Source organism: Bos indicus x Bos taurus, unplaced genomic scaffold (genome assembly GCF_003369695.1).
Source record: "Bos indicus x Bos taurus breed Angus x Brahman F1 hybrid unplaced genomic scaffold, Bos_hybrid_MaternalHap_v2.0 tig00002696_arrow_arrow_obj, whole genome shotgun sequence".
NCBI classification, from domain to species: domain Eukaryota; kingdom Metazoa; phylum Chordata; class Mammalia; order Artiodactyla; family Bovidae; genus Bos; species Bos indicus x Bos taurus.
Genome location: NW_020867561.1, coordinates 357 through 12665, shown reverse-complemented (window position 1 = coordinate 12665; position 12309 = coordinate 357). Strand labels below are relative to the sequence as shown.

Genomic DNA, 12309 nt, shown 5'->3' with positions numbered 1-12309 from the left:
TGCTCCGGGTCCAGGGTCCCGGGTCCCGGAAGCCCCGTGGTCCCCCGGGCCGGGCCAGGCGGGTGCTGGCCGGGGGTGGCGGTGTGCGGGGGGCGGAGCGGCGTCGGCCGGCCACACGGCCGCCGGGACTCCGGTCGCGGGTCGTGCAGCTCAAGTGCAGCGCGCGCTCCGTGGAGAGCTGCGGCCGGCTGGGCCGAGCGGCAGGTCGGAGCGAAAGGCAGGCGCAGCGCAGGGCTCTTAGGGCGCCCGGCGGCAGCCGCCCCCGTCTACGGCCATACCACCCTGAACGCGCCCGATCTCGTCTGATCTCGGAAGCTAAGCAGGGTCGGGCCTGGTTAGTACTTGGATGGGAGACCGCCTGGGAATACCGGGTGCTGTAGGCTTTTCTTTTCTTTTCTTTTCTTTTTCTTTTTTTTTTTTTTGCCTCCCCTCTCCTTTAGCGCCCGCCCCCCACCCCCGCAAGCCCCACCTGCCGCTGGCCCCTCGCACCCCACCGCGCTCAGAGCGGTCGCCTGCCTTCCAGCCCCTCCCGGGGTGGGTGGCCGGGGCCCCGACTCCCGCTGCAGACCTGGGTTGCCTCCGGGCGGCCCGCGAGCCCCTCCGCATTCGGCTTCCAGGAAACCAGAGGACCGGCGAGGGCGGGGGTGGAGGGGGTGCTCTCTGTCTGGGGCTCCCTTGGCAGGCCTCAGGCACTTCTGGGCGGGGCCCCGGCCCCAGCCCCCGCCGCAGCCGCAGCCCCCGGCCCGTCCCCAGCCCCACCCCTCGACGCATCCTCGCAGGCAACCGCTGGGTCTCCCGCAGGCGCGCGCGCACAACACTCACACACACACACACACACACACAAAACAGTCACGCACACACACACACACAACCCCACCGCCGCCGAGAAAGGTCAAGAGCCGGAGACCACAGGTAAGGGAGACGGAGAAAGAGGGAGAGAGAGAGACAGACAGCAAGAGGACCACACAGACTTCCAAACCCCCGGCCGCCACACCCTGTCCCCTCCATTCTGGGTTCCCCCCGGCCCCCAGTCGACCAGACCCCACCGTCGCCCACCGACACACTCACACGCACACTCTCCCGCACTCACCCTCTGGCCTGGGGGCGGGGGCTGGGTCTCGCCGTAGGTGGCCAAGCCGAAGGGGACCTTTGAGACCTCGGATGCGAGGAAGTCCGGGGGTCCCCACGGGTGATTGCCAGCCCCAGGGCACTGCGTCCAGCCGGGGCCCGCCGGCCCAAGGCTGACGCCCCCTCCCTTAGGGAAGCTGCTTCTGCCGCACGGCCTCTCTCTGAGGTGTGTCACGGTCTGTGCCAGTGTGTCTATCTCGGAGCGGATGCCATCCCCTGTCCCCTGTCCGTCTCCCGCTCTCCGTCTCTCTGTCAGTCGCTCGGTGTCTCCCTCTCTCTGTCTCTCCCTCCCCGTGTGTGCCTGCGCGCTCGTGTCTGTCTGTCTGTCTGTCTGTCTCTGTCTGCATCTGCCTCGCGCCGTCTTGGGAGTGTGTCTCTGAACCTTCATCTCTTTCTGTCTCTGTCTCTCCTGACCCCCGGCCTCCCACGGGTGCTATGGCTGTGGCCCTGGCTGCCGCGCTTGCGCCGGCCGGCTGTCTCCCGTGGCGTGGGTGCCTGCGAGTGTCTGTGTGTCTGTCCGTGTGCCTGCACGTCGCTCGTCTGCTCCCTCCGGAAGGTCCTGTGCTTGGAGGGCGGCGTGGGGGCAAGGGGGGCCTCGGGAGGGCGAAGGGGCGGGGCGGGGCGGACGAGCTCTTGGTTCACCGCGCTGGTGGCTCCAGGTGGCTTTGGGCACCGGGCAGGTGCCGGGCAGGATGGGCGCTCAGGGCCACGGCTGGGCTGCGCACAGGCCCGCAGGAGGCTCAGAGGACCGCGGGCCCCAGCGGGCCCCGAAGCCAGAGAGCTCCGGGGCCACGTGGCCCTGAGCAGCGAAGGCCTTGGTGGGGGGGTGGGGGGGGGGTGGGGTGGGGGGGGTTGGGGGGGAGGCGGGGCGGGGAGGGGGGAGAGGTGGCGGAGGGGGGCGGCGGCCTCCGAGCGGGGCCGGGCCTGGAGGGTCCCAGGGTGGGAGAGCGCCAAGACCTCCGCCCCGCCTCACCCCTCCGCGCCCCTCACCCCACCCCACCCCACCCCACCCCACCCCACCCCACCCCACGCCCGATCCGCCGCAGGCATGCCGGGCCGGCTGCTCCGGGTCCAGGGTCCCGGGTCCCGGAAGCCCCGTGGTCCCCCGGGCCGGGCCAGGCGGGTGCTGGCCGGGGGTGGCGGTGTGCGGGGGGCGGAGCGGCGTCGGCCGGCCGCACGGCCGCCGGGACTCCGGTCGCGGGTCGTGCAGCTCAAGTGCAGCGCGCGCTCCGTGGAGAGCTGCGGCCGGCTGGGCCGAGCGGCAGGTCGGAGCGAAAGGCAGGCGCAGCGCAGGGCTCTTAGGGCGCCCGGCGGCAGCCGCCCCCGTCTACGGCCATACCACCCTGAACGCGCCCGATCTCGTCTGATCTCGGAAGCTAAGCAGGGTCGGGCCTGGTTAGTACTTGGATGGGAGACCGCCTGGGAATACCGGGTGCTGTAGGCTTTTCTTTTCTTTTCTTTTCTTTTTCTTTTTTTTTTTTTTGCCTCCCCTCTCCTTTAGCGCCCGCCCCCCACCCCCGCAAGCCCCACCTGCCGCTGGCCCCTCGCACCCCACCGCGCTCAGAGCGGTCGCCTGCCTTCCAGCCCCTCCCGGGGTGGGTGGCCGGGGCCCCGACTCCCGCTGCAGACCTGGGTTGCCTCCGGGCGGCCCGCGAGCCCCTCCGCATTCGGCTTCCAGGAAACCAGAGGACCGGCGAGGGCGGGGGTGGAGGGGGTGCTCTCTGTCTGGGGCTCCCTTGGCAGGCCTCAGGCACTTCTGGGCGGGGCCCCGGCCCCAGCCCCCGCCGCAGCCGCAGCCCCCGGCCCGTCCCCAGCCCCACCCCTCGACGCATCCTCGCAGGCAACCGCTGGGTCTCCCGCAGGCGCGCGCGCACAACACTCACACACACACACACACACACACACACAAAACAGTCACGCACACACACACACACAACCCCACCGCCGCCGAGAAAGGTCAAGAGCCGGAGACCACAGGTAAGGGAGACGGAGAAAGAGGGAGAGAGAGAGACAGACAGCAAGAGGACCACACAGACTTCCAAACCCCCGGCCGCCACACCCTGTCCCCTCCATTCTGGGTTCCCCCCGGCCCCCAGTCGACCAGACCCCACCGTCGCCCACCGACACACTCACACGCACACTCTCCCGCACTCACCCTCTGGCCTGGGGGCGGGGGCTGGGTCTCGCCGTAGGTGGCCAAGCCGAAGGGGACCTTTGAGACCTCGGATGCGAGGAAGTCCGGGGGTCCCCACGGGTGATTGCCAGCCCCAGGGCACTGCGTCCAGCCGGGGCCCGCCGGCCCAAGGCTGACGCCCCCTCCCTTAGGGAAGCTGCTTCTGCCGCACGGCCTCTCTCTGAGGTGTGTCACGGTCTGTGCCAGTGTGTCTATCTCGGAGCGGATGCCATCCCCTGTCCCCTGTCCGTCTCCCGCTCTCCGTCTCTCTGTCAGTCGCTCGGTGTCTCCCTCTCTCTGTCTCTCCCTCCCCGTGTGTGCCTGCGCGCTCGTGTCTGTCTGTCTGTCTGTCTGTCTCTGTCTGCATCTGCCTCGCGCCGTCTTGGGAGTGTGTCTCTGAACCTTCATCTCTTTCTGTCTCTGTCTCTCCTGACCCCCGGCCTCCCACGGGTGCTATGGCTGTGGCCCTGGCTGCCGCGCTTGCGCCGGCCGGCTGTCTCCCGTGGCGTGGGTGCCTGCGAGTGTCTGTGTGTCTGTCCGTGTGCCTGCACGTCGCTCGTCTGCTCCCTCCGGAAGGTCCTGTGCTTGGAGGGCGGCGTGGGGGCAAGGGGGGCCTCGGGAGGGCGAAGGGGCGGGGCGGGGCGGACGAGCTCTTGGTTCACCGCGCTGGTGGCTCCAGGTGGCTTTGGGCACCGGGCAGGTGCCGGGCAGGATGGGCGCTCAGGGCCACGGCTGGGCTGCGCACAGGCCCGCAGGAGGCTCAGAGGACCGCGGGCCCCAGCGGGCCCCGAAGCCAGAGAGCTCCGGGGCCACGTGGCCCTGAGCAGCGAAGGCCTTGGTGGGGGGGTGGGGGGGGGGTGGGGTGGGGGGGTTGGGGGGGAGGCGGGGCGGGGAGGGGGGAGAGGTGGCGGAGGGGGGCGGCGGCCTCCGAGCGGGGCCGGGCCTGGAGGGTCCCAGGGTGGGAGAGCGCCAAGACCTCCGCCCCGCCTCACCCCTCCGCGCCCCTCACCCCACCCCACCCCACCCCACCCCACCCCACCCCACCCCACGCCCGATCCGCCGCAGGCATGCCGGGCCGGCTGCTCCGGGTCCAGGGTCCCGGGTCCCGGAAGCCCCGTGGTCCCCCGGGCCGGGCCAGGCGGGTGCTGGCCGGGGGTGGCGGTGTGCGGGGGGCGGAGCGGCGTCGGCCGGCCGCACGGCCGCCGGGACTCCGGTCGCGGGTCGTGCAGCTCAAGTGCAGCGCGCGCTCCGTGGAGAGCTGCGGCCGGCTGGGCCGAGCGGCAGGTCGGAGCGAAAGGCAGGCGCAGCGCAGGGCTCTTAGGGCGCCCGGCGGCAGCCGCCCCCGTCTACGGCCATACCACCCTGAACGCGCCCGATCTCGTCTGATCTCGGAAGCTAAGCAGGGTCGGGCCTGGTTAGTACTTGGATGGGAGACCGCCTGGGAATACCGGGTGCTGTAGGCTTTTCTTTTCTTTTCTTTTCTTTTTCTTTTTTTTTTTTTTGCCTCCCCTCTCCTTTAGCGCCCGCCCCCCACCCCCGCAAGCCCCACCTGCCGCTGGCCCCTCGCACCCCACCGCGCTCAGAGCGGTCGCCTGCCTTCCAGCCCCTCCCGGGGTGGGTGGCCGGGGCCCCGACTCCCGCTGCAGACCTGGGTTGCCTCCGGGCGGCCCGCGAGCCCCTCCGCATTCGGCTTCCAGGAAACCAGAGGACCGGCGAGGGCGGGGGTGGAGGGGGTGCTCTCTGTCTGGGGCTCCCTTGGCAGGCCTCAGGCACTTCTGGGCGGGGCCCCGGCCCCAGCCCCCGCCGCAGCCGCAGCCCCCGGCCCGTCCCCAGCCCCACCCCTCGACGCATCCTCGCAGGCAACCGCTGGGTCTCCCGCAGGCGCGCGCGCACAACACTCACACACACACACACACACACACACAAAACAGTCACGCACACACACACACACAACCCCACCGCCGCCGAGAAAGGTCAAGAGCCGGAGACCACAGGTAAGGGAGACGGAGAAAGAGGGAGAGAGAGAGACAGACAGCAAGAGGACCACACAGACTTCCAAACCCCCGGCCGCCACACCCTGTCCCCTCCATTCTGGGTTCCCCCCGGCCCCCAGTCGACCAGACCCCACCGTCGCCCACCGACACACTCACACGCACACTCTCCCGCACTCACCCTCTGGCCTGGGGGCGGGGGCTGGGTCTCGCCGTAGGTGGCCAAGCCGAAGGGGACCTTTGAGACCTCGGATGCGAGGAAGTCCGGGGGTCCCCACGGGTGATTGCCAGCCCCAGGGCACTGCGTCCAGCCGGGGCCCGCCGGCCCAAGGCTGACGCCCCCTCCCTTAGGGAAGCTGCTTCTGCCGCACGGCCTCTCTCTGAGGTGTGTCACGGTCTGTGCCAGTGTGTCTATCTCGGAGCGGATGCCATCCCCTGTCCCCTGTCCGTCTCCCGCTCTCCGTCTCTCTGTCAGTCGCTCGGTGTCTCCCTCTCTCTGTCTCTCCCTCCCCGTGTGTGCCTGCGCGCTCGTGTCTGTCTGTCTGTCTGTCTGTCTCTGTCTGCATCTGCCTCGCGCCGTCTTGGGAGTGTGTCTCTGAACCTTCATCTCTTTCTGTCTCTGTCTCTCCTGACCCCCGGCCTCCCACGGGTGCTATGGCTGTGGCCCTGGCTGCCGCGCTTGCGCCGGCCGGCTGTCTCCCGTGGCGTGGGTGCCTGCGAGTGTCTGTGTGTCTGTCCGTGTGCCTGCACGTCGCTCGTCTGCTCCCTCCGGAAGGTCCTGTGCTTGGAGGGCGGCGTGGGGGCAAGGGGGGCCTCGGGAGGGCGAAGGGGCGGGGCGGGGCGGACGAGCTCTTGGTTCACCGCGCTGGTGGCTCCAGGTGGCTTTGGGCACCGGGCAGGTGCCGGGCAGGATGGGCGCTCAGGGCCACGGCTGGGCTGCGCACAGGCCCGCAGGAGGCTCAGAGGACCGCGGGCCCCAGCGGGCCCCGAAGCCAGAGAGCTCCGGGGCCACGTGGCCCTGAGCAGCGAAGGCCTTGGTGGGGGGGTGGGGGGGGGTGGGGTGGGGGGGTTGGGGGGGAGGCGGGGCGGGGAGGGGGGAGAGGTGGCGGAGGGGGGCGGCGGCCTCCGAGCGGGGCCGGGCCTGGAGGGTCCCAGGGTGGGAGAGCGCCAAGACCTCCGCCCCGCCTCACCCCTCCGCGCCCCTCACCCCACCCCACCCCACCCCACCCCACCCCACCCCACCCCACGCCCGATCCGCCGCAGGCATGCCGGGCCGGCTGCTCCGGGTCCAGGGTCCCGGGTCCCGGAAGCCCCGTGGTCCCCCGGGCCGGGCCAGGCGGGTGCTGGCCGGGGGTGGCGGTGTGCGGGGGGCGGAGCGGCGTCGGCCGGCCGCACGGCCGCCGGGACTCCGGTCGCGGGTCGTGCAGCTCAAGTGCAGCGCGCGCTCCGTGGAGAGCTGCGGCCGGCTGGGCCGAGCGGCAGGTCGGAGCGAAAGGCAGGCGCAGCGCAGGGCTCTTAGGGCGCCCGGCGGCAGCCGCCCCCGTCTACGGCCATACCACCCTGAACGCGCCCGATCTCGTCTGATCTCGGAAGCTAAGCAGGGTCGGGCCTGGTTAGTACTTGGATGGGAGACCGCCTGGGAATACCGGGTGCTGTAGGCTTTTCTTTTCTTTTCTTTTCTTTTTCTTTTTTTTTTTTTTGCCTCCCCTCTCCTTTAGCGCCCGCCCCCCACCCCCGCAAGCCCCACCTGCCGCTGGCCCCTCGCACCCCACCGCGCTCAGAGCGGTCGCCTGCCTTCCAGCCCCTCCCGGGGTGGGTGGCCGGGGCCCCGACTCCCGCTGCAGACCTGGGTTGCCTCCGGGCGGCCCGCGAGCCCCTCCGCATTCGGCTTCCAGGAAACCAGAGGACCGGCGAGGGCGGGGGTGGAGGGGGTGCTCTCTGTCTGGGGCTCCCTTGGCAGGCCTCAGGCACTTCTGGGCGGGGCCCCGGCCCCAGCCCCCGCCGCAGCCGCAGCCCCCGGCCCGTCCCCAGCCCCACCCCTCGACGCATCCTCGCAGGCAACCGCTGGGTCTCCCGCAGGCGCGCGCGCACAACACTCACACACACACACACACACACACACACAAAACAGTCACGCACACACACACACACAACCCCACCGCCGCCGAGAAAGGTCAAGAGCCGGAGACCACAGGTAAGGGAGACGGAGAAAGAGGGAGAGAGAGAGACAGACAGCAAGAGGACCACACAGACTTCCAAACCCCCGGCCGCCACACCCTGTCCCCTCCATTCTGGGTTCCCCCCGGCCCCCAGTCGACCAGACCCCACCGTCGCCCACCGACACACTCACACGCACACTCTCCCGCACTCACCCTCTGGCCTGGGGGCGGGGGCTGGGTCTCGCCGTAGGTGGCCAAGCCGAAGGGGACCTTTGAGACCTCGGATGCGAGGAAGTCCGGGGGTCCCCACGGGTGATTGCCAGCCCCAGGGCACTGCGTCCAGCCGGGGCCCGCCGGCCCAAGGCTGACGCCCCCTCCCTTAGGGAAGCTGCTTCTGCCGCACGGCCTCTCTCTGAGGTGTGTCACGGTCTGTGCCAGTGTGTCTATCTCGGAGCGGATGCCATCCCCTGTCCCCTGTCCGTCTCCCGCTCTCCGTCTCTCTGTCAGTCGCTCGGTGTCTCCCTCTCTCTGTCTCTCCCTCCCCGTGTGTGCCTGCGCGCTCGTGTCTGTCTGTCTGTCTGTCTGTCTCTGTCTGCATCTGCCTCGCGCCGTCTTGGGAGTGTGTCTCTGAACCTTCATCTCTTTCTGTCTCTGTCTCTCCTGACCCCCGGCCTCCCACGGGTGCTATGGCTGTGGCCCTGGCTGCCGCGCTTGCGCCGGCCGGCTGTCTCCCGTGGCGTGGGTGCCTGCGAGTGTCTGTGTGTCTGTCCGTGTGCCTGCACGTCGCTCGTCTGCTCCCTCCGGAAGGTCCTGTGCTTGGAGGGCGGCGTGGGGGCAAGGGGGGCCTCGGGAGGGCGAAGGGGCGGGGCGGGGCGGACGAGCTCTTGGTTCACCGCGCTGGTGGCTCCAGGTGGCTTTGGGCACCGGGCAGGTGCCGGGCAGGATGGGCGCTCAGGGCCACGGCTGGGCTGCGCACAGGCCCGCAGGAGGCTCAGAGGACCGCGGGCCCCAGCGGGCCCCGAAGCCAGAGAGCTCCGGGGCCACGTGGCCCTGAGCAGCGAAGGCCTTGGTGGGGGGGTGGGGGGGGGTGGGGTGGGGGGGTTGGGGGGGAGGCGGGGCGGGGAGGGGGGAGAGGTGGCGGAGGGGGGCGGCGGCCTCCGAGCGGGGCCGGGCCTGGAGGGTCCCAGGGTGGGAGAGCGCCAAGACCTCCGCCCCGCCTCACCCCTCCGCGCCCCTCACCCCACCCCACCCCACCCCACCCCACCCCACCCCACCCCACGCCCGATCCGCCGCAGGCATGCCGGGCCGGCTGCTCCGGGTCCAGGGTCCCGGGTCCCGGAAGCCCCGTGGTCCCCCGGGCCGGGCCAGGCGGGTGCTGGCCGGGGGTGGCGGTGTGCGGGGGGCGGAGCGGCGTCGGCCGGCCGCACGGCCGCCGGGACTCCGGTCGCGGGTCGTGCAGCTCAAGTGCAGCGCGCGCTCCGTGGAGAGCTGCGGCCGGCTGGGCCGAGCGGCAGGTCGGAGCGAAAGGCAGGCGCAGCGCAGGGCTCTTAGGGCGCCCGGCGGCAGCCGCCCCCGTCTACGGCCATACCACCCTGAACGCGCCCGATCTCGTCTGATCTCGGAAGCTAAGCAGGGTCGGGCCTGGTTAGTACTTGGATGGGAGACCGCCTGGGAATACCGGGTGCTGTAGGCTTTTCTTTTCTTTTCTTTTCTTTTTCTTTTTTTTTTTTTTGCCTCCCCTCTCCTTTAGCGCCCGCCCCCCACCCCCGCAAGCCCCACCTGCCGCTGGCCCCTCGCACCCCACCGCGCTCAGAGCGGTCGCCTGCCTTCCAGCCCCTCCCGGGGTGGGTGGCCGGGGCCCCGACTCCCGCTGCAGACCTGGGTTGCCTCCGGGCGGCCCGCGAGCCCCTCCGCATTCGGCTTCCAGGAAACCAGAGGACCGGCGAGGGCGGGGGTGGAGGGGGTGCTCTCTGTCTGGGGCTCCCTTGGCAGGCCTCAGGCACTTCTGGGCGGGGCCCCGGCCCCAGCCCCCGCCGCAGCCGCAGCCCCCGGCCCGTCCCCAGCCCCACCCCTCGACGCATCCTCGCAGGCAACCGCTGGGTCTCCCGCAGGCGCGCGCGCACAACACTCACACACACACACACACACACACACAAAACAGTCACGCACACACACACACACAACCCCACCGCCGCCGAGAAAGGTCAAGAGCCGGAGACCACAGGTAAGGGAGACGGAGAAAGAGGGAGAGAGAGAGACAGACAGCAAGAGGACCACACAGACTTCCAAACCCCCGGCCGCCACACCCTGTCCCCTCCATTCTGGGTTCCCCCCGGCCCCCAGTCGACCAGACCCCACCGTCGCCCACCGACACACTCACACGCACACTCTCCCGCACTCACCCTCTGGCCTGGGGGCGGGGGCTGGGTCTCGCCGTAGGTGGCCAAGCCGAAGGGGACCTTTGAGACCTCGGATGCGAGGAAGTCCGGGGGTCCCCACGGGTGATTGCCAGCCCCAGGGCACTGCGTCCAGCCGGGGCCCGCCGGCCCAAGGCTGACGCCCCCTCCCTTAGGGAAGCTGCTTCTGCCGCACGGCCTCTCTCTGAGGTGTGTCACGGTCTGTGCCAGTGTGTCTATCTCGGAGCGGATGCCATCCCCTGTCCCCTGTCCGTCTCCCGCTCTCCGTCTCTCTGTCAGTCGCTCGGTGTCTCCCTCTCTCTGTCTCTCCCTCCCCGTGTGTGCCTGCGCGCTCGTGTCTGTCTGTCTGTCTGTCTCTGTCTGCATCTGCCTCGCGCCGTCTTGGGAGTGTGTCTTGAACCTTCATCTCTTTCTGTCTCGTGTCTCTCCTGACCCCGGCCTCCACGGGTGCTAATGGCTGTGGCCCTGGCTGCCGCGCTTGCGCCGGCCTGCTGTCTCCGTGGCGTGGGTTGCCTGCGAGTGTCTGGTGTGTCTGTCCGTGGGCCTGCACGCGCTCGCTGCTCCTCGGAAGGTCCTGTGCTTGGAGGGCGGCGTGGGGGCAATGGGGCTCGGGAGGGCGAAGGGGCGGGGCGGGGCGGACGAGCCTCTTGGTTCACCGCGCTGGTGGGCTCCAGGTGGCTTGGGCCCCACCGGCAGGTCCGGGCAGGATTGGCGCTCAGGGCCACTGCTGGGCTGCGCACAGGCCCCAGGAGCCGAGGACCGCGGGCCCCAGCGGCCCCCAAGCCAGAGAGCTTCCGGGGCCACGTGGCCCTGAGCAGCGAAGGCCTTGGTGGGGGGGTGGGGGGGTGGTGGGGTGGGGGGGTTGGGGGGGAGGCGGGCGGGGAGGGGGAGAGGTGGCGGAGGGGGCGGCGGCCTCCGAGCGGGGCCGGGCCTGGAGGGTCCCAGGCGTGGTGAGAGCGCCAAGACCTGCCGCCCCGCCTGTCACCCTCCGGCGCCCCTCCCCCACCGCACCCACCCACCCACCCGCCACCCCGCCGATCCGCGGCAGGGCATAGCCGAGGCCGGCTGCACCCGGGTCCAGGGTCCCGGGTCCCCGGAAGCCCCGTGGTCCCCCGGGCCGGGCCAGGCGGGTGTCTGGCCGGGGTGGCGGTAGTGCGGGGGGCGGAGGGCGTCGCGGCCCGGACGGGCCGGGACTCCGGGTCGCCCGGTCCGTGCAGCTCAGTGCGCGGCGCCTCCGTGAGAGCTGTCGGCCCGCTGGGCCGAGCGCCAGGGGTCGAGCGAAAGGCGGCCGCTAGCGCAGGGCTCTTTAGGCGCCCGGGCGGCAGCCGCCACCCGTCTACGCCATGATCAACTGAACCGCCCGATCTCGTCTGATCTCGGAAGCTAAGTAGGGTTCGGCCTGGTTAGTAATGGATGGGAGACCGCACTGGGCAATTAATCGGGTGATGTAGGCTTTTCTTTTATTTCTTTTCTTGTCTTTTTTCTTTTTTTCTTTTTTTGCCTCCCCTCTCCTTTTAGCGCAGCCCCCCCACCCCCGCCCGCCCCACCTGCGTGGGCCCCTGCCACCCACCGCTGCTCAGAGCGGTCCGCCTGCCTCCAGCCCCTCCCGGGGGGGTGTCCCGGGGCCCCGCTCCCTGCAGACGGGTTGTCGGGGGCCCTCGAGCCCCTCCGCCTTCGGCTTCCAGAAACCCGAGGAGGCGGGGGGGGGGGTGTAGGGGTGCTCTTGTCTGGGGCTTTTTTTTTAGGGCTCCCTTGGCAGGCCTCAGGCACTTTGGGGCGGGGGCCCCGGCCCCGCCCGCCGCAGCCGCCCAGCCCCCGGCCCCGTCCCCAGCCCACCCCTTGCCGCATCCTCGCAGGCAACCGCTGGGTCTCCCGCAGGCGCGCGCGCACAACACTCACACACACACACACACACACACACACAAAACAGTCACGCACACACACACACACAACCACACCCCGCCGAGAAAGGTCAAGAGCCGGAGACCACAGGTAAGGGAGACGGAGAAAGAGGGAGAGAGAGAGAACAGACAGCAAGAGGACCACACAGACTTCCAAACCCCCGGCCGCCACACCCTGTCCCCTCCATTCTGGGTTCCCCCCGCCCCCAGTCGACCAGACCCCACCGTCGCCCACCGACACACTCACACGCACACTCTCCCGCACTCACCCTCTGGCCTGGGGGCGGGGGCTGGGTCTCGCCGTAGGTGGCCAAGCCGAAGGGGACCTTTGAGACCTCGGATGCGAGGAAGTCCGGGGGTCCCCACGGGTGATTGCCAGCCCCAGGGCACTGCGTCCAGCCGGGGCCCGCCGGCCCAAGGCTGACGCCCCCTCCCTTAGGGAAGCTGCTTCTGCCGCACGGCCTCTCTCTGAGGTGTGTCACGGTCTGTGCCAGTGTGTCTATCTCGGAGCGGATGCCATCCCCTGTCCCTGTCCGTCTC

General features: G+C 70.7%; 5 non-coding genes across 5 annotated transcripts; all 5 read left to right on the top strand.

The window, feature by feature from the left end:
- The first annotated feature begins 264 nt into the window (after positions 1–264).
- On the top strand, positions 265–383 carry LOC113888876. The gene has a single exon (XR_003510081.1). It is a non-coding gene; the product is annotated as a 5S ribosomal RNA (ribosomal RNA).
- A 2070-nt stretch (positions 384–2453) lies between these two features.
- Positions 2454–2572, top strand: LOC113888875. The gene has a single exon (XR_003510080.1). It is a non-coding gene; the product is annotated as a 5S ribosomal RNA (ribosomal RNA).
- A 2073-nt stretch (positions 2573–4645) lies between these two features.
- On the top strand, positions 4646–4764 carry LOC113888874. Its single transcript, XR_003510079.1, has one exon. It is a non-coding gene; the product is annotated as a 5S ribosomal RNA (ribosomal RNA).
- A 2070-nt stretch (positions 4765–6834) lies between these two features.
- On the top strand, positions 6835–6953 carry LOC113888873. The gene has a single exon (XR_003510078.1). It is a non-coding gene; the product is annotated as a 5S ribosomal RNA (ribosomal RNA).
- Positions 6954–9025: 2072 nt separating this feature from the next.
- LOC113888868 lies at positions 9026–9144 on the top strand. Its single transcript, XR_003510073.1, has one exon. It is a non-coding gene; the product is annotated as a 5S ribosomal RNA (ribosomal RNA).
- The last annotated feature ends 3165 nt before the right edge of the window (positions 9145–12309 follow it).